Genomic DNA, 24,344 nt, shown 5'->3' on the forward strand with positions numbered 1-24,344 from the left:
AATTCTCTGTATATAGTGGATATTAATCCCTTATCAGATATGTGAGTTGCAAATATTTTCTCCCATTCTGTGGGTTGCTTTTTCAATTCATTGATAATATCCTTTGATGAACAAAAGTTTTAAATTCTGATGAAATGCAGTTTGCCGTATTTAGGAAATAAGGCAAATTCATTGCCGAATCCATTGTTATGAACGTTTCCCTATGTTTCCTCTCAGAGTCCGTGATCCATTTTGAGTCAATTTTTTAAATTTAGTGTAAAAAGTAAAGGTCCAGTTTCATTCTTCTGCAGGTGGATATCTAATTTTCCAAACACAATTTACTGAGAAGACTGTCCTAACCTCCACTGAATGTTGTTTTAATTTTCTAGGCTGTCATAACAAAATACCACAGATTGGGTGACTTAAGCAACAGAAATTTATTTCCTCACAGTTCTGGAGGCTGGAAGTCCAAGAACCTACATTTCCTCTGAAGTCTGTCTTCTTGGCTTGCAGAGGGCTGCCCTTTTACGATCTCTTCACAAGATCATTCTTCTGTGCCCCCTGCCCCTGCCCCCACCATATATCTTCCTCCTTATAAACACCAATCATATTGAATTAAGGTTCCACTCTAAAGGGCTCATTTTAACTTAATCACCTCTTTAAAGACCTTCTGTCCAAATATGTTTACCTTATGAAGTCCTAGGGTTCCAACTAGGGTTGTAACTTCAACACATGCATTTGTTAGGACACAATTCAATTCATAACAAAGGGTCTTGACTCTCTTGTTAAAAATCATTTGTGAGAGTTTAATTCTAGGTTCTCTGTTATAGTCCGTTGATACGTGTGTTACCATACTGTTTTGATTAGTGTAGCTTTGTATATAGTAAGTTATGAAATCAGGAAGTGTGGGACTTTTTAGTTCTTCTTCAAAATTATTTTGGTTATTCGAGGTTCCTTGAGAGTCCACATATATTTTATTGTGAATTTTTCCATTTCTGAAAAAAAAAATGTCATTGGGATTTTGAATTTGTAGGTCACTTTGGGTAGTATTGACATCTTGACAATATTAACATTGAATATATGAACACAGGATATTCTTACATTTATTGGTATCTTCTTTAATTTCTTTTAGCAACAGTCGTCTCCAGTTCACAAGCCTTTCATCTCCATAGAAGTGTTTTACTCTTTTTGATGCTGTCCTACATGTAGCTGCGTTCTTAATTTCCTTTCCAGGTTGTTCAGTTGTTAGCGTATAGATGTGCAACTAATTTGAGGGTGTTGATTTTATATTCTGCAACTCTGCTAAATTCACTTGCTAGTTCTAACAGTTGATGTGTATGTGTGTGAGAGAGAGAGAGAATTTTCTGTATATAAGATCATGTCATCTGTTCAAGTGAAAGCCACTTAGTCGTGTCCAGCTTTTTGCAACCCCATGAACTATACATCCATGGAATTCTTCAGGCCACAGTACTTGAGTGGGTAGCAGTTCCCTTCTCCAGGAGATCTTCCCAACCCAGGGATCAAACCCAGGGATCGAACCCAGGTCTCTGACATTGCAGGTGGATTCTTTACCAGATGAGCCACCAGGGAAGCCCAAGAATATGAGAGTGGGTAGCCTGTCCCTTCTTCGGTGGATCTTCCCAACCAGGAATCAAACTGGGGTCTCCTGCATTGCAGACAGATTCTTTACCAGCTGAGCTACCAGGGAACAGCCCATGTCATCTGTGAACAGAGATAATTTTACTTCTTACTTTCCAATTTTAAGAAAAGTGCATCCAAATTGAAAAGTAAGAAGTAAAAAAAAAAAATTTACTGTCATCTGTGAACAGAGATAATTTTATTTCTTTCCAATTTGCATGTACTTTTTTTTTTCTTAGCTGTCTAAAACTGCCAATTCTAATGTTAAGTAGAAATGGCAGAAGTGGACATCTTTTTCTTGTTTCTAATCTTAGAGGAAAAGCTTTTTTTTTTTCACCATTGAGTATGATGTTAGCTGTGGGTTTTTTATATGTGGCCTTTATTTCGTTGAGACACATGCCTTCTATTCCTAGCTTGTCAAGTGTTTTTATCATGAAAAGATGTTAAAGAGTGTTGAATTTTGTCAAGAGCTTTTTCTCCATTAATTGAGATGATCATGTGGGTTTTTTCCTTCATTCTGTTAATGTGACATATTATATTGATTCAGCTTCATATGTTGAGCCATAATTGCATTCCAAGAACAAATCTCACTTGGTCATGGTGTAATAATCCTTTTCAATTCAGTTCAGTCACTCAGTCGTGTCCGACTCTTTGCGACCCCATGAACTGCAGCATGCCAGGCCTCCCTGTCCATCACCAACTCCCATTACCCAAACTCGTGTAGATTGAGTTGGTGATGCCATCTAACCATCTCATCCTCTGTCATTCCCTTCTCCTCCTGCCCTCAATCTTTCCCAACATCAAGGTCTTTTCAAATGAGTCAGTTCTTTGCATCAGGTGGCCAAAGTATTGGAGTTTCAGCTTCAACATCAGTTCTTCCATGAACACCCAGGACTGATTTCCTTTAGGATGGACTGGTTGGATCTCCTTGCACTCCAAGGGGCTCTCAAGAGTCTTCTCCAACACCAAAGTTCAAAAGCATCAATTCTTCTGCACTCAGCTTTCTTCACAGTCCAACTCTCACATCCATACATGACTTCCAATCCTTTTAACATGCTGGTAATTTGGTTTACTAGTATTTTGTTGAGGGTTTTTGCATCAGTATTCATAAGGGATATTAGTTGGCAGTTTTCTTGTCTCTTCATCTGGCTTTGGTATAATGGATAATGCTGGCCTCTTAAGAGTTTAAGAAGGATTGGTATTAATTCTCCTTTAAATGTTTAGTAGAACTCACTGGTGAAGTCATCCAATCTAGGGCTCTTCTTTATCAAGAATATTTTGATTGCTGATTAAATCTCCTTTCTAGTTATAGGTCTGTTTAGACTTTCTGTTTCTAGAAGCCATATGCAGATCTGGGGGGAGAACATTCTGGGCAGATAGAAGAGGAGGTACAAAGGTTGAGGGGGAAGTGTGGTTGAAGAGCAGCAGAGAGGCTCGTGACTGAAGCAGAGTGTTTGGGGTGGGGGAGGAGTAGGAGATGGGGTCTGAAACGTGGCGAGACCAGATCAGACAGGGTCTTGTAAAGAATGTGACTTCATGGCAAGTTATGGGAAGTTTTCCATGACCAGGCCCCTTTCTCCTCCCCATCTCCCTTCCACCAGCTCTCCAGCTTTTGCCTTGCACTGTGGATATCCTGTAATTACCTAGAGCCTAGGCTGCTCCTCTCTTTGCCTGGCTAAGCCCTGCTTACTCCTCAAGGACCACCCTGGACACCCCTTCTTCTGAGAGGCTGTCCCTGATATCCCGAGCTACATGCAGCGCACGTCCCTGGGCTTTGTTGGTGCCCTGCAGCTGAGTCCTATAAGAGCTCTTATCTTCATGACTAGAAATTTTCTCTGTAGGCTGGTCACTTTTGGGTTCCCAGCCTCTGGCTAATAACAGACACTGATAGGATCAATCATCTGCCCACTCTGGTGCACCCTCCTGAGCAGAGGCTGATGCCCCTGTGTGTTCTTTTGCTCTGAGGATCAGCTCAGTTGGAATCCTTCCTGACTCCCGAACATCTGTTCCTGACTCTTGGTTCACGCTGTGTGTAGTAGGGCAGGGATGGCGACAGTGAACTGGGACAGTATCTTTGTCAAATAAATTTAAGAGGAGGAGCTGAAACTATACATTCTCATTGTCACAGACTTTTCCTTCTTGCTATGTACTTCTTCCACTTTTTGTGTTCTCATCACAGTGTGACCTTGTTCTGACTAAATGAATCAGCTGAGGTTGGATTATTCATCTTAGCAAAAGCGTGGGGATGGAGCATGTGGTTGGATGGACCTGCTCATTGACAGGCAGTGGAGGCGGGTGGAAACTGACATAGCCTTTCTGGAGCATATCTTTCACTAACTGCACATTAGCTCTTAAAATGGTTCTTACCTTTTCACCCAGGAGCATTTCTAAATATGATCCTAAAGAACTAATCAGAGATATTTGTACAGGAATATTCAATGCTGTACTAACATTCATACTGAACAGTGGGAGACAGCCCAAGTGCCTAACAATATGTCCCTGGTTAATAAAGTATACCCGTATGACGAACTGTATGTGATCTTAAAAATTATTTTGGAGAACTAAATGACATAGGGAAATGTGATGCAGTGCAAAGTGAAAAAAGAATGGTAAACAGTTTGATATCTATTTCACCTACCCCCTGAAAAAAGATCAGAAGAAAATACCTCATAACATTAAAAATGGTTATTGCTAAGTTGTGTTACTATTGGCGAAGTTTTGAGTTCATTTTTGTTGTATTTCTCTAAATTTTCAGTAGTCACTGTGTTTTTAAATGACTTTAATATTTATTATGAAATATTTCAAGCATTCAAAAATATAGGAAGCAATGAGCAGATATAGATTAGGTCTTTACCTCATACAGAAAAATAATTCCAGATTGAGTATGGTACATTGGTGTGAAAAGCAAACTGAAGAAACTTTGAGAAAAGAATTATAGAATTCCCTTTAGGATCTCAAGACCAAAAAGACTCTCTTCAGCAAGACATGTTTTACTTAAAGATTTCTGCCTAAACAACCAGTCCCAGGCTTAATGGCTTGAAACACCCATCTTTTGCTGTTGATGATTCTGTGGGTTGGCCGTTCAGACTGGCTTTATCTGGACAGTGCTTATGGTCCTTGCGGGACTCCCGGTGAACCGTGGCCAGCTGCCAGTTAACTGGAGACGGGCAATTGGCTGGGGCCACGGGCGTCGGGGCCATAGGATCTCATCCTCCAGGAGGCCAGCTGGGGTTCATTTCCATGGCGGCGGGCGGAACTGCTAGAGAGAGCTGCCCTCTGCGCTCACCACTGCCATAGCATCGCTTCCACTGCATTCCCTTGGCCGGAGCAAGCAGTGAGACTGAGGAAGGATGGAGGCAGTGCCCCTCCTAACAGGAGGGGCTGCAGAGACCCACTGCACAGAAGGAGGACAATCGGATCAAAAACAGTGCGGCCGTGTATGCAGGCTGCCACAGAAATACAATGCGTAAAGGAAATGCAAATCATAAAGGAAAAGGCGGATACATTTGAATACACTCGAACAAAAAGCTTCTGTATAAAAAACGATACTTTGAGCATGCGTTACTTTTATCATCACAGAGTGAAGACAGGTAGCTCAGGATGGTGCAGCAAAACACAGTATTTTTTTAAAGCGCTGAAGAGGAGCATCCAGGATGTAAACAGCTCAGCTTTCAAAATGGGGAAGTGGTTGGATCAGTGATCCTGTTATCCCTGGATGCTTTCCTCTCAAGCAGGCGTATTACGAGACTTCATAGTAGAGCCTACCTCCTGCATTTGAAAAGGAATTGCCCGCACAGAAATCGTTATTCTGGGGTATATCTATTGTGTATAATAAGGTGTGCCCTTGAAATTGTGTTTCTTCACCTTAATTCTTCTCACTCCAAAAGGATCCTCAAACCAATCACCAGAATCTTGAGAGGAAGTCCTTTTTCTTTTTTTTTAGAGAGAAGAGAAGAAATCGATACGTTCTGTCTTCATGAGAAAGTGAGAAGGAGCTAAGATCAAGAACAGACTGAGGGGGTGACAATTTTTTTTTTTCCCCTGAATCTGTCCTCAAGAATGCATCCTCATCCTTGCGTATGACTTGGCATGTGACCAAAACACAGACCTCTCCCCGTGGCCCCCCTCCAAGGCCACATATGAATGATTTGGGGTCAGACCCTGTAATGAGTTATCCTAGAGTTTACAGCCCTGAACAGGGTGAAAAGAGGGGGCTAGGATTTCTTAGGGATGTTAACACAGTGCACCTCCGTGGGCAGCAAGAAGCTGTGTCAAAATGGCTCGAAGGAAAACTAAGCCCTGGTTTCTCTCTGGATTACGCCCACAGAGGAAAAGAGAACAACAGCTAGAGAAGAAGGGGGCCCAGAATCTTCCAGAGCCTGTGTTGCCTGCCCTCCATTCTCATTTACTCACCGCGCCAGCCAACATCCTGGAAAGAGCCAGGTTTGGGCTCAGAGATCTTTACATAAAGAATGTCTTGGAGAGTGAGTCACCTCTGCCTTTGAAGGGCCAGCAGAGTTGACAGCTGAGCGCTGGTGTGGTCTCCTTACCCTGCCAGGCACAGGATCTTCCTGCCAAAGTGGAGGGTACCACAAAGCACACCTCCTTGCCACCCGCTGGCCCAGCTCTCCAAGTGGGAGGGCAGGCTGGTGCCTCGCTGATGTATGTCAGGGCCCTGTTGGCACAGATGCCCTAGCACCGGTGATAAATCTGGCAGCATCTCGGCCTTGGACAGCCCTGGCCAGAAAGGCCTGGAAGCACTGTGTGGCAGGCCTGTAAGACGGGAGACGAGCCTGGTTACTAAATTCAACCCAGAGCTGCCAGCCTTTGGGGGAGGGACTGCTGGGACAAGGGCCACCGTCCTATCCCTGTGGCACTGGGAAGGTGCGACTTAGGGCTGCCCTAGGGGACAGCAAACAGAGAAAGGGAACTGTGTATTCCTGAGTGAAGGTGTCCTGAAGCATGAAGTACGCTGCGCTGGAGGGTTGCCCACAAGCCAGGGTAACTAGCATCAGGCCATGGACAGCCTTTGAACCAGCTGCAAATCTGCTGCTCACAGATACTGGGGAAAATTAGACCTCCTGCCAGCCCAGAGAATCCTCTCCACATACGTGGAAAGGAAAGAAACCAGGCTTCCTATCGAATACACGTTAAACCAGATTACAGAATGTGTCACAGGCACCCACTGATGAGATTACAAAGGCGGAAGGAAAGCTTCTCATTCTGGTACTACCTAGTGACTACAACCCATTGTGAACGTGTACCTAAGACGGATGGCAGCTTGTCGTACAGTGGGAGGCCCGGGCAGCACCATTTGCTGCGCGTTCTCTCATACTTCACCCAAGCTCACCTGCTAACTGGGAGGCAGGGGCCGCTGTGCTAGCTAACTGCCTCTATCTGAATTGCCTTTGTCTCTGTGACAAGCAGGATTCCCTAATAGTTCAGTTGGTAAAGAATCCGCCTGTAATGCAGGAGACCCTGGTTTGATTCCTGGGTCCAGAAGATCTGCTGGAGAAGGGATAGGCTACCCACTCCAGTATTCTTGGGCTTTGCTTGTGGCTCAGCTGGTAAAGAATCTGCCCACAATGCAGGAGACCTGGGTTCGATCCCTGGGTTGGGAAAATCCCCTGGAGAAGGGAAAGGCTACCCACTCCAGTATTCTAGCCTGGAGAATTCCATGGAATGTAAAGTCCATGGGGTCGCAAAGAGTCAGACACGACTGAGTGACTTTCATCACCGTGACAAGCTGACAGGTACAGCTTAGAGCAGGTGCCCAGACTGAACTCCATGGTGACAAAGAGATAGGGGAGCTGTTTTACTTGGTGTTTATCTTTCAAAGAGATCTCAAAAACATTGAGCACTTAAACAACATTCCTGGGTTTTAAAGCTGCAAAAGGCTTTCCTTAGCTCTTACAGATACTTAAGTTCCATCTTAAGGGACAGAGGATTCACCAACATCAGGCTTCTCATGCATCAAAGCAAGGGAGGAAGTTTCTTTGCTTTCTTGGCCACCAGGAAAGCTGAGTTTTAAAATTTTCCCTTACATAGGTGATGGCAAGGCACTAAGAACTGGGCAAGGCTTGGGTCTTCTTCCCTAAATTCTGCGGGAGATTCCACAGTCAGTTTCCAAAAGGAAATGATTAGGGAGCTGCTGGTGACCAATGGATGACACAGAGGGAATTTTTTCCAGACCTGAGAGATTGCTTTCCTGCTGGAGTGATTGGATGCCTTTTGTTCAGTTAGAGGGGATGTTTTTTTGGTGAACCTGCCAGATACAGCTTGTTCTCATCTCTGTGAATGATGTCTGAAGTTCTCTATGGGGTCCAGAGCCCCTGAGATGCATTGTAGGGACTCAGCCCACAGGGGAAGTGTGCAGCCGACTCTCATCACAGGGCCAGCCCTGAAACAGCCACTCCATGTGCCCCTGGGGGGGTCTCTTTCTGTGGTCTCAGAGTACTCGTGGCGGAGCCCGCTTTTAACACCTAAGCCATCCCACCTCAGCGTGAAGCACAGTCATTTCCAGCAATGGAAGATTACAGATGTTTCCAGAGTTGCTTCTGCAAACCGCAGCCATTTTCCACAGAACCCCATCCCCGCCTCAAGTCGGGGGTGTCACGGAGACAGTGTGGCCTGAGCAGGACGACTCATTCTCTCTGGAACAGCACCATGGAAACCACCACTGCATTCCACACCCCTCCCCAAGAGAAAGGATGCAGGTATGGCAGCAAAGAGACTGCAGGAAAGATTCCAAGAGGAGGCTGTGACTCCATGCCCCTAAGCAAAAGAGGGTTGCAGAGCAGCAGAGAGCCACCATCATGTCCTCGGTTGCTTACCTAGTGAATTTGGTGCCATTCCAAGGCCCAAACACCCCCTCTTTCATGGAGCCTTCGTGCCCTCCCCAATCCCCAACTGCCCCTGCTCCTCCCCGCCTCCCACCATTTCAACTGAATAACTAAATGACTGTGATCCTTCACATTTTTTTTTTTTGCTTCAAAAGCAAGAAACAGTCATTATAGAAAATCTATGAAAGAAAAAAATTAAAACACAATCCCTCCATCTTGATGGAGCGTTTTCTATGCTTTCTCTTGTCCATTGTATATACCTTGAAACGAGTAAGAATCAGACTGACTGTATTGCTCTGTAAGCCGCTTTGTCATTTTGATCTTATCTACATTTTCCTGTGTTCTTCTAGAACATCATTTTTTTAAATTTTATTTTATTGAGGTATAGTTGAGTTACAGTGTTTAATTTCTACTGTATAGCGAAATAATTCAGTTACATATACATGTATGCATTCTTTCCCATATTCCTCCCCATTATGGTTTATCACAGTATATCAAATACAGTTCCCTGTGCGGCGCAATAGGACCTTGCTGTTTGTCCGCCCTGTATGCAGTAGTTTGCATCTGCTAATCCCAAACCCCAGACTGTCCCTCCCCCACCCCCATGTCCTTTTTGGTCACCACCGGTCTGTTCTCTGTATCTGTGAGTCTGTTTTTGTTTCATATTTGTGTTCATGTGTATGTTTTGGATTCCACATATAAGTGATATCATATGGTCCTCGTCGTTCTGGTTCTGACTTACTTGACTTAGTATGATACTCTCTAGGTTCACCCATGGCACTGCAAACGGCACTGTTTCATTTTTCGAGGCTGAACAGCATTCCATTACACGTGCGTGTCACCGTCTTCATCCGCTTACCGGTCAGCGGGTGTTTCGGTTGCTTCCGCGTCTTGGCTGTTGTAAGCAGTGCTGCAGCACACTGGGGTGCGTGGATCTTTTCGAGTTAGAGTTTTGTCTGCCTGTGTGTTCAGAAGTGGGATTGCAGGGTCATATGGCAACTCTTATATTTAGCTTTTTGAGGAACTTCTACACTGTTTTCCATAGTGGCTGCATCAATGTGCACTCCCACCAGCAGTATGGAAGGATTCCTTGTCTGCACACCCTCTTTAGCGTTTGTTATTTGTAGACTGTTTTTTTTTTTTAACGTTTATTTGTTTATTTGATCGCACTGGGTCACAGTTGTGGAAGATCTTTGATCCTGGGTTCTTTAGTTGTGGCATGCACACTCTCAGTTGCAGCTTGTGGGATCTAGCTCACTGACCAGTGATTGAACCCTTGTCACCCGCATTGGGAACACGGTCTTCACTATTGGACCACGAGAGAATTCCCTGTAGAGTTCCGATGATGGCCATTCAAACCGGTTGGAGGTGACTTGCATCTCTAACAATTGGTGATGTTGAGCATCTTTTCATGTGCTTACTGGCCATCTGTATGTCTTCGGAGAAATGCCTACTTACGTCTTCTTCCTATTTCTTGACTGAGTTGTTTGGTTCTGTGTTATTGAGTTGTATGAGCTAAATGTATATTTTGGAAATAAAGACTTTGTCAGTCACATCAATTGCAAATATTTTATTCCATTCCATAGATTGTCTTTTCATCTTTTTTTAATGGTTTTCTTTTCTGTATTAAGTTTGACTAGGCACCATTTGTTTATTTTTGCTTTTATTTCTATTGCCTTAAGGGACCGACCTAAGAAAACAGTGGTACAATTTATGTCAGAGAATGTTTTGCCTGTGTTCTCGTCTAAGACTTTTATGGTGTCCTGTCTTATCAGTTCAGTTCAGTTCAGTTCAGTCACTCAGTCGTGTCCGACTCCTTGCGACCCCATGAATCGCTGCACACCAGGCCTCCCTGTCCATCACCAACTCCCGGAGTTCACTCAGACTCACGTCCATCGAGTCAGTGATGCCATCCAGCCATCTCGTCCTCTGTCATCCCCTTCTCCTCCTGCCCCCAATCCCTCCCAGCATCAGTCTTTTCCAATGAGTCAACTCTTCACATGAGGTGGCCAAAGTCCTGGAGTTTCAGCTATAGCATCATTCCTTCCAAAGAAATCCCAGAGTTGATCTCCTTCATAATGGACTGTCTTATACTTATCTTTAAGCCATTTGGAGTTTATTTTTGTGTATGGTGTGAGGCTGTGTATAGTGTCTTTTTGATGTGTATGGACTGTGGTTTATTTGAGGAAGTAGAGAACAATGATTAAAGCTGTGGGCTGTGCAGTTGAACCACCTGTGTTGAAATCCTGGCCTGGTGACCTTAAGAAAATCAACTTCTCTGAGCCCTACTTTCCTTATCTATAAAATGGGGTTAATCCTCACTGGGTTCCGTGAATAGTGAAAATATGTTTAGTACTTAAAACAGTGTCTGGCTCATATAAGCACTATACAGACGTTAACTGTTCTTGCTTTGTCCAAAGTCATGTAGAGCTGAGTGTTTAAGAGTCAGAGTTTCTCTTCTAAGTATCGCTGCAGTGGCCATCCGTGATTTTTGCTTAGGATAACTGGAATTTCTGGGTTATAGTATTAACATATTTTAGGGTTTTCATATGTATGCCAAATGACTTTCCATCAATATGGAACCAATTTAAAATTCATCAGTGTAGGTTTGTGTGACAGTGCATGGTAACAGGACAATGGATGACGAAGGTGAAATTAAACTTAAAACTTGTATAACCGTGCCCCTCCACTTTCAGACAGTTTCATAAGTCAGTCATATGTTATTCCTCCCTTGCTAAATCACAGGTCCTGCATGCAGCCGGCTTTCTAGATCCTCTCTAGTAAAGAGGGAGCGCTGAGAGACTGAACTATTTGCCATTTGGCAGCTATTCTGTCCAGAGTAGGTAGTCAGTAAATGAGGAGGGAATTGAATTGACTATTTTTAATGTTTTTAGAAGAAGCAAACTTGGCCCCTTAAAATAATAGCAAGTCTTTGTTGGAAGTCTAAATTTAAAGAGTTAGTGAAGAATTTCTCCTCTGTCCATTTCACATTAGCCTTTCTGCCACTAGACCTTAAGCCCAGCACAAATTCAGTGGGTCCCAAAGCGCTGTCCACTTCACCCCTTGAATCCAGCCTTATGCTGTCAGGTATAGGAAAGATCTTCCCTCTGCACTGGAGAAATGATCACATAAAGAGTATGCAGAGGTGATTACAATCAGTCACATATACCTTTGGTCAAATGTGTGGCATGAATGCCACGTTCTCCATCCCACCAAGAAGAACCCAGTAAACAGGCCACTTTTGTCGATAGAACAAAAGTGAAGTAGAACTGGGGCTACAGAGAAGAAACAACAGTTCTCACACAGAGCAGGCAGAAGATTCCCAGAGGTCTAGGCTTTTGATGTGACTGGGGCTTCTCAAGGCCTGTGGCTTCATCAATGTTCACAAAAGCCAAGAAACAGGAGTGGGGAGTTTATCTCTGGCTCTGTGGAACACTTTGCTGTTACAAAGCATATTCTCATTAGAGCCTCAACACAACTCTTCAACATATGCAGGGGAAGCAAGGCCAGTAAGCTAAAGGGATATGTCCAGGGGTTGCACAGCTCAACAGAACAGAATTGGAACCTGAACCCGTCCTCTGGCTCCTAGTTGCCCTCTCCAGTATAGACGAGAGGTTTCTACTTAGGCCAGGGGACTCCGGGCAGGACACCTCTGCACGCTTTGTGAGACAGGCAGTCATGCGACTATCAGAGTTTGGTTTCATTTTGTAAATATGTAATACTGATATTAATTCTTCCTTGCATCTTGTGATAATTTTGAAACATGCTTGTGAATTTTTTGACACACCTCACATTAAGGAGTAGAGTCTGTGTCCTCTCTTCTTGAACTTGGACAGGCCCAGTGGCTGCCTTAATGAATAGAACATGGGAGGAGTGATGCTGTGTGACTTTTAAAGTCAGATTAGAAAAGATTGTGCAGCTTCTGCCAGTGTCTCTTTAAGACACTCACTCCAGGGTTCCAGCTGTAAGGCGTCTGGCTACTCTGAAGCCCTTCTGGGGAGCCCTCTTGGAGAGACTAGAGGGGTGAATAGATCTATACATGGATACATGAATAGATTGAGCTCCATCTGTTCGAGTCTTCTAAGCCAAGGCTGTAGTCATATGAGTGAAGAAGGCTTCACAATAACCATTGCCCCAGCCACTGTCTTTCTCCAGCCCCCAACAGAACAAAAACTGCCTTGCTGAGCCCCATCACCTGCAGGTTGGTTTTGCTTTAAGCCACTGTTGGGGGTGGCTTGTTACACAGCTATAGCTAATCAGAACAAGTCCTATTGATTCGTTTAACAGCAGTTCATATTTATAGAAAAATCATATCATATCCTCTAATCTGGGACTCCTTCTTCCATGCTTCTGATTTGAGTTCCCTATCCATATTCCAGGCAAAATCATTCCCTTGGTGGCAGTGACCCCAAGATTAGAAATTGTTTCCGGCTCAGAAACATACATGGTTCTCATGAATGGTGGCTGCTATTTCCATTATTAATGAAACCATACTAAACAAACTAAGGCCTTCAAATTCTTCCCCTTTACATCCTCTCCTGCCCCAGAGGAGGAAACTAAAGATTTCACTTACCTCAGGTTGCACAACTGTCAATAGGGGAGATCAGAACCCAGGTCTCCAGGCAACAAAATGGATGTCCTCATTATTCCATTTCATCACTTCCTTCCCAGAACTGGAGATAGACTGTGCCATCTTTTGGACCCAAAGCAAGAGCAAGACTGAGGCAGAGGAACACTGTAGGCCAACCCAACAGGCCGTATCAGAGTAGAGAGAAAACTAAGTAATATCCTCCTCACTGACCTTCTAGTACTTTAAGGAGTATTTGACTGTAGGTCAAATCAGGACCCCATTCAAGCCAATACATTTGTGTAAACAGCTATTAAAAACAGAACCAAATAATATAAAGCTGAAAAAACAGGGATCTCTTTTCACTGAAAGGATGAAATCAGTGAGAGCTGCTGTCGCTTGCCTGTGTATTACTTACATGAGGAGGCCAGGAAAGATGTGGGAGTAGCAACAGACCTGAAATTCTCCACCCGCCCCCCCCCAACAAATGTAATAACCACCAAAGTTTTGTGTTTGTGGTTTTTTGGTTTGCTTTTTTTTTTAAGACAAAACAGAGGTACACCAGCAGATATCAAACCAATAAAGGAGCAAATGTCACAAGATGTACTGCTTTGCGAAGTGCTGTCAAAAGCAGAACTAGAAAATTCTTGACACCAGAGATTCCCTTCCCCCAGAACCAGTGTGAATGGGAAATGGGTGGGGAGCAGGAGGATGTGGACTGAAAGCTGAGCGGACAGATTCTAAAAAGTATTACTTAAATCCCCAGTTTTAAAGAAGTAGATGGGGAAGGACAGCTGCCAGAGTAGAAACCCTTTCTACCAACGTACCAAAAGATTAAAAACAAACTCATTGCAGGTATAAAGAAGAAAACAGCACTGCTTATAACCTCTTCTCTCACTGATAACACTAATTAATATGAATAGTTATGTGCTATATCATCAAAATTATGTGATATATACAATTTTATGTCCTTTATCTCACTGAGTATTTCACCTTAAAAATGACCCCACATCATTAACAACGGCCCACATATATCACTTTTGAAAACTGTATAGTATTTGTTGTTGTTGGTTGGTTTTAGTTGAGCAGTCGTGTCTGGCTCTTTGGCAACCTGATGGACTATAGCCCACCAGGCTCCTCTGTCCATGGGATTTCCCAGGCAAAAATACTGGAGTGGGCTGCTATTTCCTTCTCCAGGGGATCTTCCCAGCTCAGGGATCGAACTCTCATCTCCTGCACTGGCAGGCAGATTTTTTACCACTGAGCCACCAGGGAAGCCCCCATTTGTTTGGGAAGTATTTGTTGACATAATTTACTTATTTTCTTATTGCTGTATATTTTCCCAAATTTTCAATATTATAAATAATACATTATTAAACCACGTTGTGTCCTATCTATGTTTTCCAGAGATATGCTGCTCTCTTAGCCTTCCCTTGTAAACACCCAGAAATAACTGGAACAGAATATGATAAAGAGAGAACATTTGTGTTGTTACAAAAGTGGAGGTTAATGAGCTGGTAAAATGCAATATTATACCATATCATGTCATTAGAATATAATTTACCCCAAAGCTTAGGACAGTTGTGGATATTTGGATTATTTAATTATTTACCAGGTTATCCACCATGAATATATATCACTTTATAACCAAGAAATTAAGCTTTATTTAAAAGAAATTTTATTTTAAGTAACAGTTGACTTTTTTAAGTTCAAGATGACAGCCAACCACATTTATCACCCCTCTCTTTTGAAAACTTGTGGAAATAAGATTAAGAGTTCCAGGGATGGATACAGTCACAACACTGTATAGAGAAGAGGGCAGCAGACCAAATGATGATGAATTTGTAAAGAGGGCGAGTGGGTGGAATACTGTCTGTAAAATCTGAATTTTGGAGGGCAGAGCTTATAGCACTTCGGGAGCAGCCGTCAGAGTGAGCGTTAGTGACCAGGGTGGATGGGGCTTTCTCATCAGTCCCCCAGAGCTGACAAGTGCACAGGCCAGAGTGTGTGTAAAAGGAGGTGACTGACGGAAAGCACCTAAAATGCTTTGGGAACTGCCCTCCCCTCCCCGCTGAGCACCAACGCTGTGGACCAGAAGTGGCAGTTTGTACCACAAAGGTGAAGCTGGATAAATCATTTTTCCAAATAAATGAAAGCTGACAGGGAGCGACTAGGGCTCACAGTAGGGTGGGGGCGGGTGGAGCCCGCTTGCCTTCTCCCCGCTCTCCCAGATGAACATGAAGCCCCCCAGTTCCCCTTCCACACCCAGAATGCTCACCATCAGCCTTCTTGTTCAGAGAAGAGGAAATGCTCCCCAGTCACCTCAAGTAACACCCAGCCTGGTGCAAATAAATAGGGATGGGCCCTATTCACACAGAACAATAAAAAGGAAGGACTGAGCCAGGTAATTAGAACAAATGAGCCCGGAGGAGGAGCGCCTGGGGAATGAGAACAAAAAGAAAACCCTAAACTGGACTTACCCTCACGAGAAATCAAGAGTATGCATCCATAAGACAACAACAGTCTTCTAAAAAGGAGCAGCTGGAAACTAGGAAAGAGTTTGTTTGAAATCACTTGTGAACTATATTTTTAATAATTATAGTGCATGGAATAGAAAAAATTCAAACAATAGACTACACTACAAAGTTTAGAAGATCTTGCAGAATAGAGAGTAAATTGACAAGTGGATAACTTGAAAAAATACACAAAAGGTCGATTCAGATGGGCAAATGTTTACGTAACAAGAGTTTCAGAAAAGGGGAAGAGTGAAAATGGAGAGGAGGAAAGAAATAATTGAAGAATATCTCCCAGCACGGGAGAAAGAGGTTTCGGTTTGAAAGATCCCAAGTACCAAGTATAATGAATAAAGAATAATCCGTAGAAATAATCTCATGTAATTTCAGAGTACTATGTATAAGAAGAAATGCTAAATGCACTCAGACAGAGACACATAGCCAACAGAAATGTAAGATGATTAACATCATTCTTCTCATCTGCAACACCAGTGCTTGAAGATGGAGCAGTCACCTTCAAAGATCAAAGAAATAATTTTGTACCTAGAATTTGATGCGTTATCAAATTATTGATCCAGTGTGGAGGAGAAAAGCATGCAGGAACTCAGACTCCCAGACACCTTCTGAAAAGAAAATTATCTGATGATGTACTGCCCAATAAAGAGAAAGATATGAAAACTAAAACCCATAAAACCAAACTAGAAATGCGATTAAAAGAAACTCCACCCCAGATGTGCAGTTGGCCTAGTCAAAAGTCAGTAGAGTTTGGAGCGTGTAATAAGTAATATAATTAAAACTAGCTGTATTACGAAGGAGACATATGCTTTTATCGTCAATCAACTAAAGATTTCAGAAACAGGAAGTTGTAAAAATATATGGAGAGAAATATAGAGAGAGGTAGTTGATAGTTGATAGTTGATCTCATGGCCCAAGTATAAAACTCACCAAAAAGTATCATGTTTTTCTGTATATAGTTGGTGAAGTTCAAGAAAAGAAACCTCACTTGACCTTGATCTTGGAACATTCCCCTCTGCAGAACTCAACATAATAGCTGCTTCTGTTGGGAATCATATTTACATGATCTTTGTACTTTAAATACTGTTGGTTCATTGGCTTTCAATGATCAGAATTAACTTACTGGTAAAACATTGAGGACAACTTTACTAAACAGAATGCATGTGCTTGACAGTGTGAAAGAAGTGATATGGATGAGAGAGGGTATGGGAGTAGAAGCGAGAGAAGAGGGGAGTGAAGGAGTACTGCTTTCCTATCGTGCGTGAAAAGCATGAACGTGGAACTCGCTCAGTCGTGTCCAACTCTTTGTGACCCCATGGACTATACAGACCATGGAATTCTCCAGGCCAGAAAACTGGAGAGGGTAGCCGTTCCCTTCGCCAGGAGATCTTCCCAACCCAGGGATCAAACCCAGGTCTCCCGCATTGCAGGAGGATTCTTTACCAGCTCATTACAAGGGAAGCCCTTCCAGTCTTAACATAGTGGAGAATCTAGAATCACTCGCTAAAATTAATGGGTCAATAAATAGAAATTGAGCATGATGTAAAATCATAAGGGTAACCATAAGAAGCAGTAAAAATACACAACAGTCAGTGACTTGGAGGCGGAAGAAAAGGGGTGGATAAGTGAATAAGTTACTCACAAGTCAAGATAAAGTTTATAAATAGTGCCTCGAGCTGATAAATGAACACACAGGGTGTAGTAGGTTATTTTAAAATATCAATCAAGGCAAATACCAGAAGAAATAGAAAGAATCAAAAGAAGATACGTACTAGAAGAACCTAGGAAAGGAGTGAGGAAAAAGACTTTTTGTCTTTTTTTTTTTTTTTTTTCCCACTCTTTTCCCACAGACAGAGGAGCCTGGCAGGCTGCAGCCTGTGGGGTTGCAGAGTCAGACACAACTGAGCGGCTAACACACATAAGACGCTGAGTACAGTTTCCTGTGCTATAAAATAGGACCTTGTTACTTACCCATTCTGTATAAAATAGTTTCCACGTGCTAGTCCCAAACTCCCAATTCAGCTCTCCCCCATCCCTCTCCCCCTTGGCAACCACAGGTCTGTTCTCTGTCTATAAGTCTGTCTCTATTTCACGAAAGTGTGAAAGTGCTAGTCACTCAGTCACGTCTGACTCTTTGCAACTCCATGAACGGTAGCCTGCCAGAGGGGGACAGAGGCGGAATTCTCCTTGGACATGGAGTGGGTTGCCATGCCCTTCTCCAGGGGATCTTCCCAACCCAGGGCTCAAACCCAGGTCTCCCACGTTGCAAGCAGATTCTTTACTGTTTGAGCTGCCCAGGAAGCGCAAACAGAAAATGTTCTGTTTAGTAGTTAAGTTCCTTTGTATCGTATTTTAGACTCCACGTATAAGGGATGTCGTCAGGTATTTGTCTTTCTCATTCTGACAGTTCTCTTAGTATGGCAGTCTCTGGGTTCACCCGCGTTGCTGCAAAGGGCATCATTTCATTCTTTTAAAGAATGGCTGAGCAGTGTGCCATCGTGTGTGCCGCCTCTTCTGTATCCATGCCTCTGTCGCTGGGCATTTAGGCTGTTTCCACGTCTTGGCTATTGTGAGTAGTGCTGCTGTGAACATTGGGGTGTGTGTAGCGTTCTGAATTCTAGTTTTGTCCAGGCATATCCCAGAAGTGGGGTTGCAGAATCATATGGCAACTCTAGTTTTAGTTTTCTGAGGAAGCTCCACTGTTTTGCATAGTGGCTGCACCTATATCCATTCCCACTGGCACTGTGGGAGGGCTTCCTTGTCTCCACACCCTCCCCAGCATTTGTTATGTGTGGACTTCTTAATGATTGCCATTCTGACCAGTGTGAAGTGGTACTTTATCATAGTTTTGATTTTCATTTCTGTAATTATTAGTGATCTTGAGCATCTTTTTATGTGCCTATTGGTCATACTAATATGTATTAAAAAGACCTACTTTTATGGCTTTCTATACTGTTTGAATTTTTATTTCCAGATACCTATATTTTAATAATCAAAAAGCAACAGTTTTTAAATGCCAGAAGATTTTATAGGACCAGTTAGGAATCTGGGGTCAAAATGAAAGTGTGTGAGTGACTTGTCTTCCTATTTTCCAATTATGCTGTTATATTTTCCAATTGTACTGGTTTTGTTGTTTCAATAATGGAAAAATTTCTAAAGGAAGGAGAGAAATGGTTAATAACATGTTATTTTTATCATATGATGGTTGTAACTTGTAGATAATGGGAATGCTAAAGCCAAGCAATTAATCTGGAATATCTGTGGGATGATCCTATGATAACCGTGAAGGCCAGACTAGCTGTCTGCCTGTGGGCAAGTCATGTAACCTCTCTGGACTTTGGTTTCTACGTCTGAAGCATAGAGGAGATAGCTTCAAAAGTTCTCAGACTCTGTTCAGCTCCCAAAGCTTCTGAGTCTCTTAGTATCTAGCAACTCTGAGCGTTGCCACTGAGATCATGTGACCCAGGCATTCTTGACTATCAAAATGGCTGGTTTCTAGTCTCCATCCTTGTTGAGGGGCTGAAAGAGACTTCCACTTTAAATCTGAAGCTCTGAGGTGTTGCAAACCTCATGTTTCTCTAACAGATTTGCAGTTGTTCATTCCAATAGAAAGTAAAGTCCGTGTAGATTATATTGTGGGGTTCACATAGATAAAAACCAGAAGCCTCACACACTGAGGACCAAGGATGTGCCCAGGCCCTGCCCAAGCCTCAAAGAAACCTATAATCATTTAGGCTGTGGTCTGCAAGAGAGGGGTAAGGCATCCTTTGTTTTGCAAGAAAAGAAGGAAGTGTGTTGAAAGACATAGCCACAGTAAAAATTGCCCCATCAAACTGAAAGGTGTCCTCTACACATGGGGAAATTGCGCACCACCAGAAACCAGATGGAACTACATCATGCTACTTGCTGAACATCATCTGTCTGTGCCATGGCCAGGATATGGGCATTTTATCCAAAATGAGGTTCTCCCGGCAGTAGGCTATTAACAACGATAACAAAAGAGAAACAGAAGTAAAAATGTTGTGGTGAGATCATGTAACAGATGGCAGTTCATTTGGTTTTTGAGGTTATAGTGTCTGAAATTGTGGAGTCAAGTTTGGAACAGTTGAGGGACAGTAACTGAGAAATATCCATAAGTCACTAATAAAGAGTCTACAGTCTTTTTTTTTTTTACTGAAATATAGTTTACAATGTTGTGCCAATCTCTGCTGTACAGCAAAGTGACTCAGCTATACACTATAGACATTCTTTTTTTTTTTAAATATTCTTTTCCATTATGGTTTATCACAGGATATTGGATATAGTTCCCTGTGATCTACATTAGTGTGTTGTTTATCCATCCTGTATATCACAGCTTATATCTGCCAATCCCAAAGTCCCAGCCCCTCCCTCCCCCACCCACTCTTCCCTAGGCAACCTCAAGGCTGATCTCTGGGTATGCAAGTCTGTGTTTTGTAGGTAGGTTTGCTTGTGCCATATTTTAGATTCTACATGTGAGTGATATCATATGGTGTTTGTCGTTTTCTGACTTACTTCACTTAGTGTGATAATCTCAAGGTCCGTGCATGTTGCTGCAAATGGCACTGTTTCATTCTTCTCTATGACTAGGTAGTATTCCCCTGAGGCACATCTTTATTCCTTTATCTGTCGATGGACATTTAGATTGTTTCCATATGTTGGCTACTGTGAACAGTGCTGCTGTGAACATAGGGGTGCTTTTGAATTACAGTTTTGTCAGGATGTATGCAGTCCATGAGGTTGCAAAGAGTCAGAGACGACTGAGCAACGGAGCTGAACTGAACTGAACCGATGCTAGAGCATATGGCAATTCCACTTTTAGTTTTCTGAGGAACCTTCATGCTGTTTTCCATAGTGGCTGGACCAATTCCCAGCGGCACTGTAGGAGAGTTTCCTTTTCTGCACACTGTCTCCAGCATTTGTTATTTGTAGACTTTTTAATGATGACCGTCCTGACTGGTGTGAGATGTACCTCACTGTCGTTGAGAGTCTAGTCTCACTGTGGGACACGTGGCCTCCAGAAGAGCAGCAGCATCCCCAGGGAGATTTTACATTTGTGGAATCGTAGATCCCAGGCCAGACCTGCTGAATCAGAAACGGCCTTTTACCAAAGTCTCCAGGTGACACATTTGGGCATTAAATTTTCAGAGGCCCAGGGGTGTAAGACCTGTGAAGTCCACACACCTACCCACATCAAAAACAGGATTTCACTGTGCACGAGGTCTAGAACCAGACCCCACAATAACCCTCCAAAGAAGAGGTTGCGCTTGCTGTTGTTATTATTTCTCCTGCATACAGATGAGGAAACCCAGATTGACTTCTGCAGAACTGAAGTTTATTAAAAGGCTACCAGAAACTTGGAGAGAAGGCTTAGAGAGGTGATTAATAGAAACTCGAAGAAGTGAAGTGAAGTGAAGTGAACTGAAGTCGCTCAGTCGTGTCCAACTCTTTGCGACCCCATGGACTGTAGCCTACCAGGCTCCTCCATCCATGGAATTTTCCAGGCAAGAGTACTGGAATGGGTTGCCATTTCCTTCTCCAGAGGATCTTCCTGACCCAGGGATTGAAGCCAGGTCTCCCGCATTGTGGGCAGACACTTCACCATCTGAGCCACCGGGGGAATGGAAACTTGTTCTGCATCAAAAGGTAGTAAAGGGCAGAAAAGTATAAAAAGTGTTACTCACTCAGTCTTGTCCGACTCTGCGACCCCGTGGACTGCAGCCCGCCTGACCCCTCTGTCCATGGGATTCTCCAGGCAAGAATACTAGAGTGGGTTGCCATGCCCTCCTCCAGGGCATCTTCCCAGTCCTGGGATTGAACTCAGGTCTCCCACATTGAAGGCAGATTCTTTACTGCAGAACTAGGGCTTAAAACAATATCTCCTTGAATCTCACCATTACTTGCAGTTGCCTGCCTAGGGTTGAATGTTTTCAAGTGATTCGCTTGAACAATGGCATCCAGTTGGTAGCATGTGGAGAACCATTTTCCAGAATGTCATCCTTAGGAGACATCCCAAGGAGGTTTTCCCACCCCTCACCTGATTGATAGGCTGGGAGGCACACTTCCTAGAGTTTTGTATCAGAGGGTGTGACCCTCCTAGGCAGTGGAATCTGAGTCACCATGGGCTGAGTGTGACAGTCAGCCCCCAAACAAAGTCTAGAAATGCCTCTGTTTAAAAGCAGAAGGCCAAGGCTTCCTGGAAGGATGATCTATTTTATGCCTTAAAGTTTCAAAATGACTGTGTGCCCCCCTCACCTTCTTCCTCTTAAGCTCCACCCTCTGCCACTCTTGGTTCTGGAGACAGAGTGGGTCTGGGGGTGGAGGCAGTTGCTGCTGACAGAAACCTTGCTTTTCAAGAACCTGGGCTCAGAACAACATGGCGCAGGCTCCCCAAGCCCCTCATGACGTGGCTTGGGGAAATGAGGGTTTGCTGGAGAGCCACGCGTGCTTTTTCTGAAGGAGGGAGAAAGTGGTGAGCTTCTCAGCAGCCCATTCTTAGCCCCACTTTCTAGATGACCCCACACAGGACTCATCTTCTCTGTGTGCAGGAATTAGATTCAGCTGCCCACAGCAAGTGAAGAGTAAAAATAATAGTAGCCTAAATTCATGCTTCTCAGACCATCACATCCACATGAATCTGAGTTTACAAGCATTTCTAACCAGCTCCTAGGGGAGTTACATTATCGGTCCATGACACACACTGAGTGGTGAAGTCTTCAACTAGACAGAAGTTTATTCCTCACTTAGCTCAAAAAACCTTGAGGCTGACCCTCCAGGCTCTTTGGGATCCACCGCAGATCCAACTCCAATGTCTCTGCTGCTCCAATTCACCAGGTGGTCTCCACCCTGAAGGTCACTTTACAGTCTAAGATGGATCCTAGAGAATCAGCCCATCTGTGCTCTGAGCCAGCAGCAAGAGGGAGAGGGGGAAAATAACGTTCCTACCAGCCAAACCAGTTCCTCTGAAAAATTTCCTTGCAGTCTGTTAATTTCTGTTTCGTCCCTTGACCACACCCAAGCTGAAAGAAGCTGACACTTGGATTTCTTTTCCTTAAAAAAAAGAGAAGAGACTGGGTGGCTGATAGGCAGTGGGGTGTCTGTCTCATCTCTCCAGCTTGCTTGTTATTTTGAAACCGTAAGGAGAAGGAGCACAGCCTCGGTGGCCCCTCTTCGCCAGCAGTTTCCGCAAGGAGGAAAAAGCCACACTGTGCCGTGCCTTGTCTAGGCAGTCAGTGAGCCATGGTTAGAGGCCAGAGTAAGAACAAATGAAAAAATGCTGGCAGCAGGGCAGGAGGGAGGATGAACTGAGCAGAGTGTGAGGGAATCTTGTGCTAGAATTTGACAGAAAAGTGGAAAGACCTTGGGCAGACCTCATGTCCCGCTTTTGAACACCGGCTTTGGTCTTGCTTCTGAGATTTCAGGTCTATCTTGTACCTGAAGGAATGGGCTCGTCCCTGGGCCTGCCAGCCTCTTTTCATCCCCCTAAAACAAAAGTCCTCTCTGCAATGTTCTAGTTAGACTCTCCCCATCCTTCCTCCCTACTCAGAGATGGGGTACTGCCTGTGCCCACTCCAGCAGAAGCCTGGGGCCTCATGTTTGGCTCATGCCTTTGGCAGCTGGCCTCACCCAATCCTGGGTTTCTTCTCTTGCTTTGAATAGATCTTCCTCAATCCTATGATCTCCCAAAATCACCAAAAGAAGCTGCTTAATTCCTTGAGCCTTTAGGTGTTTTTTGTCTGTGATCAGTGTCCCCTTGAGCCGAACCTGCCTGGCCTGCAGCACACACCTCCTACATACACACCTAGGGAAAGCGGTTCTGGGGCGACCTTGGGCAGGGTGACCACCTAGGGACCCAGGAGTGGATATCCTCCCACGCACTCCTAGTGGGTATGACATGGCCTGATGCAGAGGGAACTGACAAACCAAGGCAATAGCATTACCTAAGCCATTCAGAATCACTTACTCCAGAATTTGATGTGAGATTGCCACACGGAAGGAGGCAGACCTGTGGCTGCTGTGGGATCAGACTAAGGGCCTGTTTCTGACATCCCCGGCTCCTTGTGCCGTTGGGCCTGCATTTCTGGTTATGCACCCTGATGGTTTTCCATCCTGCTTGCCGTCTAGGAAACCCCTCAGATTTTTTGGCAAGCGCAGTTGACATCCCTTTCTGTTCATCCACTGACATCTTGTGACATTTGACTAATGCCATGCAAAGTCCTTATTTTGATGTCTGCCCTGCCACATTGTATATCCCTTCCCAGAGCTCCTGGGGAAGCAGTACTAAACTATTCTGTGTGTGAAGGTGGCCACTGATTGGGTGAAGGGTGGGCATTGACTCAAGAGAGCCAGAGGCTTTCTGGTCAGGGTGGCCAGCTTCAAGGCAACAGCAATTTCCTAAATGTAACCATATCTCAGCTGCCATGAGAAAAACCCACTAACATGCCTGAAACAAATACATGTTTCCTTTTTCTCTCATGCAGGAGTCTAAGGTCACATGGAAGCTCTATTCTGTAAAGGTGTCAGGGCCCAGGCTCTTTCCATCTTGTTGCTCTGTGTAGTGAGGTGGTGTCCTCGTCGGCGCTGCCCAAGAAGGCTCAAAGCATGTCTGCATCCCAACTAGTGGGGGAGGAATAGGAACCCCAGAGGACAAGCCCCTGTCCCTTTAAAACACAACCTGGAATTCACGCAGACCACTTTCACTTGTATCACATTGGCCAACGGAAGACTCAGATGTAAGGAAAGCTGAGAGACTTAAGCCCTATTCTAGGCAGC

General features: G+C 44.0%; 1 protein-coding gene and 1 long non-coding RNA gene across 7 annotated transcripts in view; one reads left to right on the forward strand and one right to left on the reverse strand.

Moving 5' to 3' along the window:
- The window catches only part of XCR1 (X-C motif chemokine receptor 1), an 87,823-nt gene that overhangs the window by 26,236 nt on the left and 37,243 nt on the right, over positions 1–24,344 (forward strand). The window contains exon 1 of one of the 6 annotated variants that reach the window (XM_069560870.1): positions 8,070–8,333. The exons of the other annotated variants lie outside the window; for them this stretch is intronic. The gene's annotated coding sequence lies outside the window, so the exon portion shown is untranslated. Of the gene's footprint in view, positions 1–8,069; positions 8,334–24,344 lie in introns of those variants that run through there. 6 annotated transcript variants of the gene reach the window in all.
- On the reverse strand, positions 4,380–15,745 carry LOC138424260 (uncharacterized). Its single transcript, XR_011250715.1, has 3 exons — positions 15,507–15,745; positions 15,305–15,391; positions 4,380–5,011 (listed from the first exon to the last, which is right to left on the reverse strand). It is a non-coding gene; the product is annotated as an uncharacterized lncRNA (long non-coding RNA).

The sequence above is a fragment of the Ovis canadensis genome, chromosome 19 (genome assembly GCF_042477335.2).
Source record: "Ovis canadensis isolate MfBH-ARS-UI-01 breed Bighorn chromosome 19, ARS-UI_OviCan_v2, whole genome shotgun sequence".
NCBI classification, from domain to species: domain Eukaryota; kingdom Metazoa; phylum Chordata; class Mammalia; order Artiodactyla; family Bovidae; genus Ovis; species Ovis canadensis.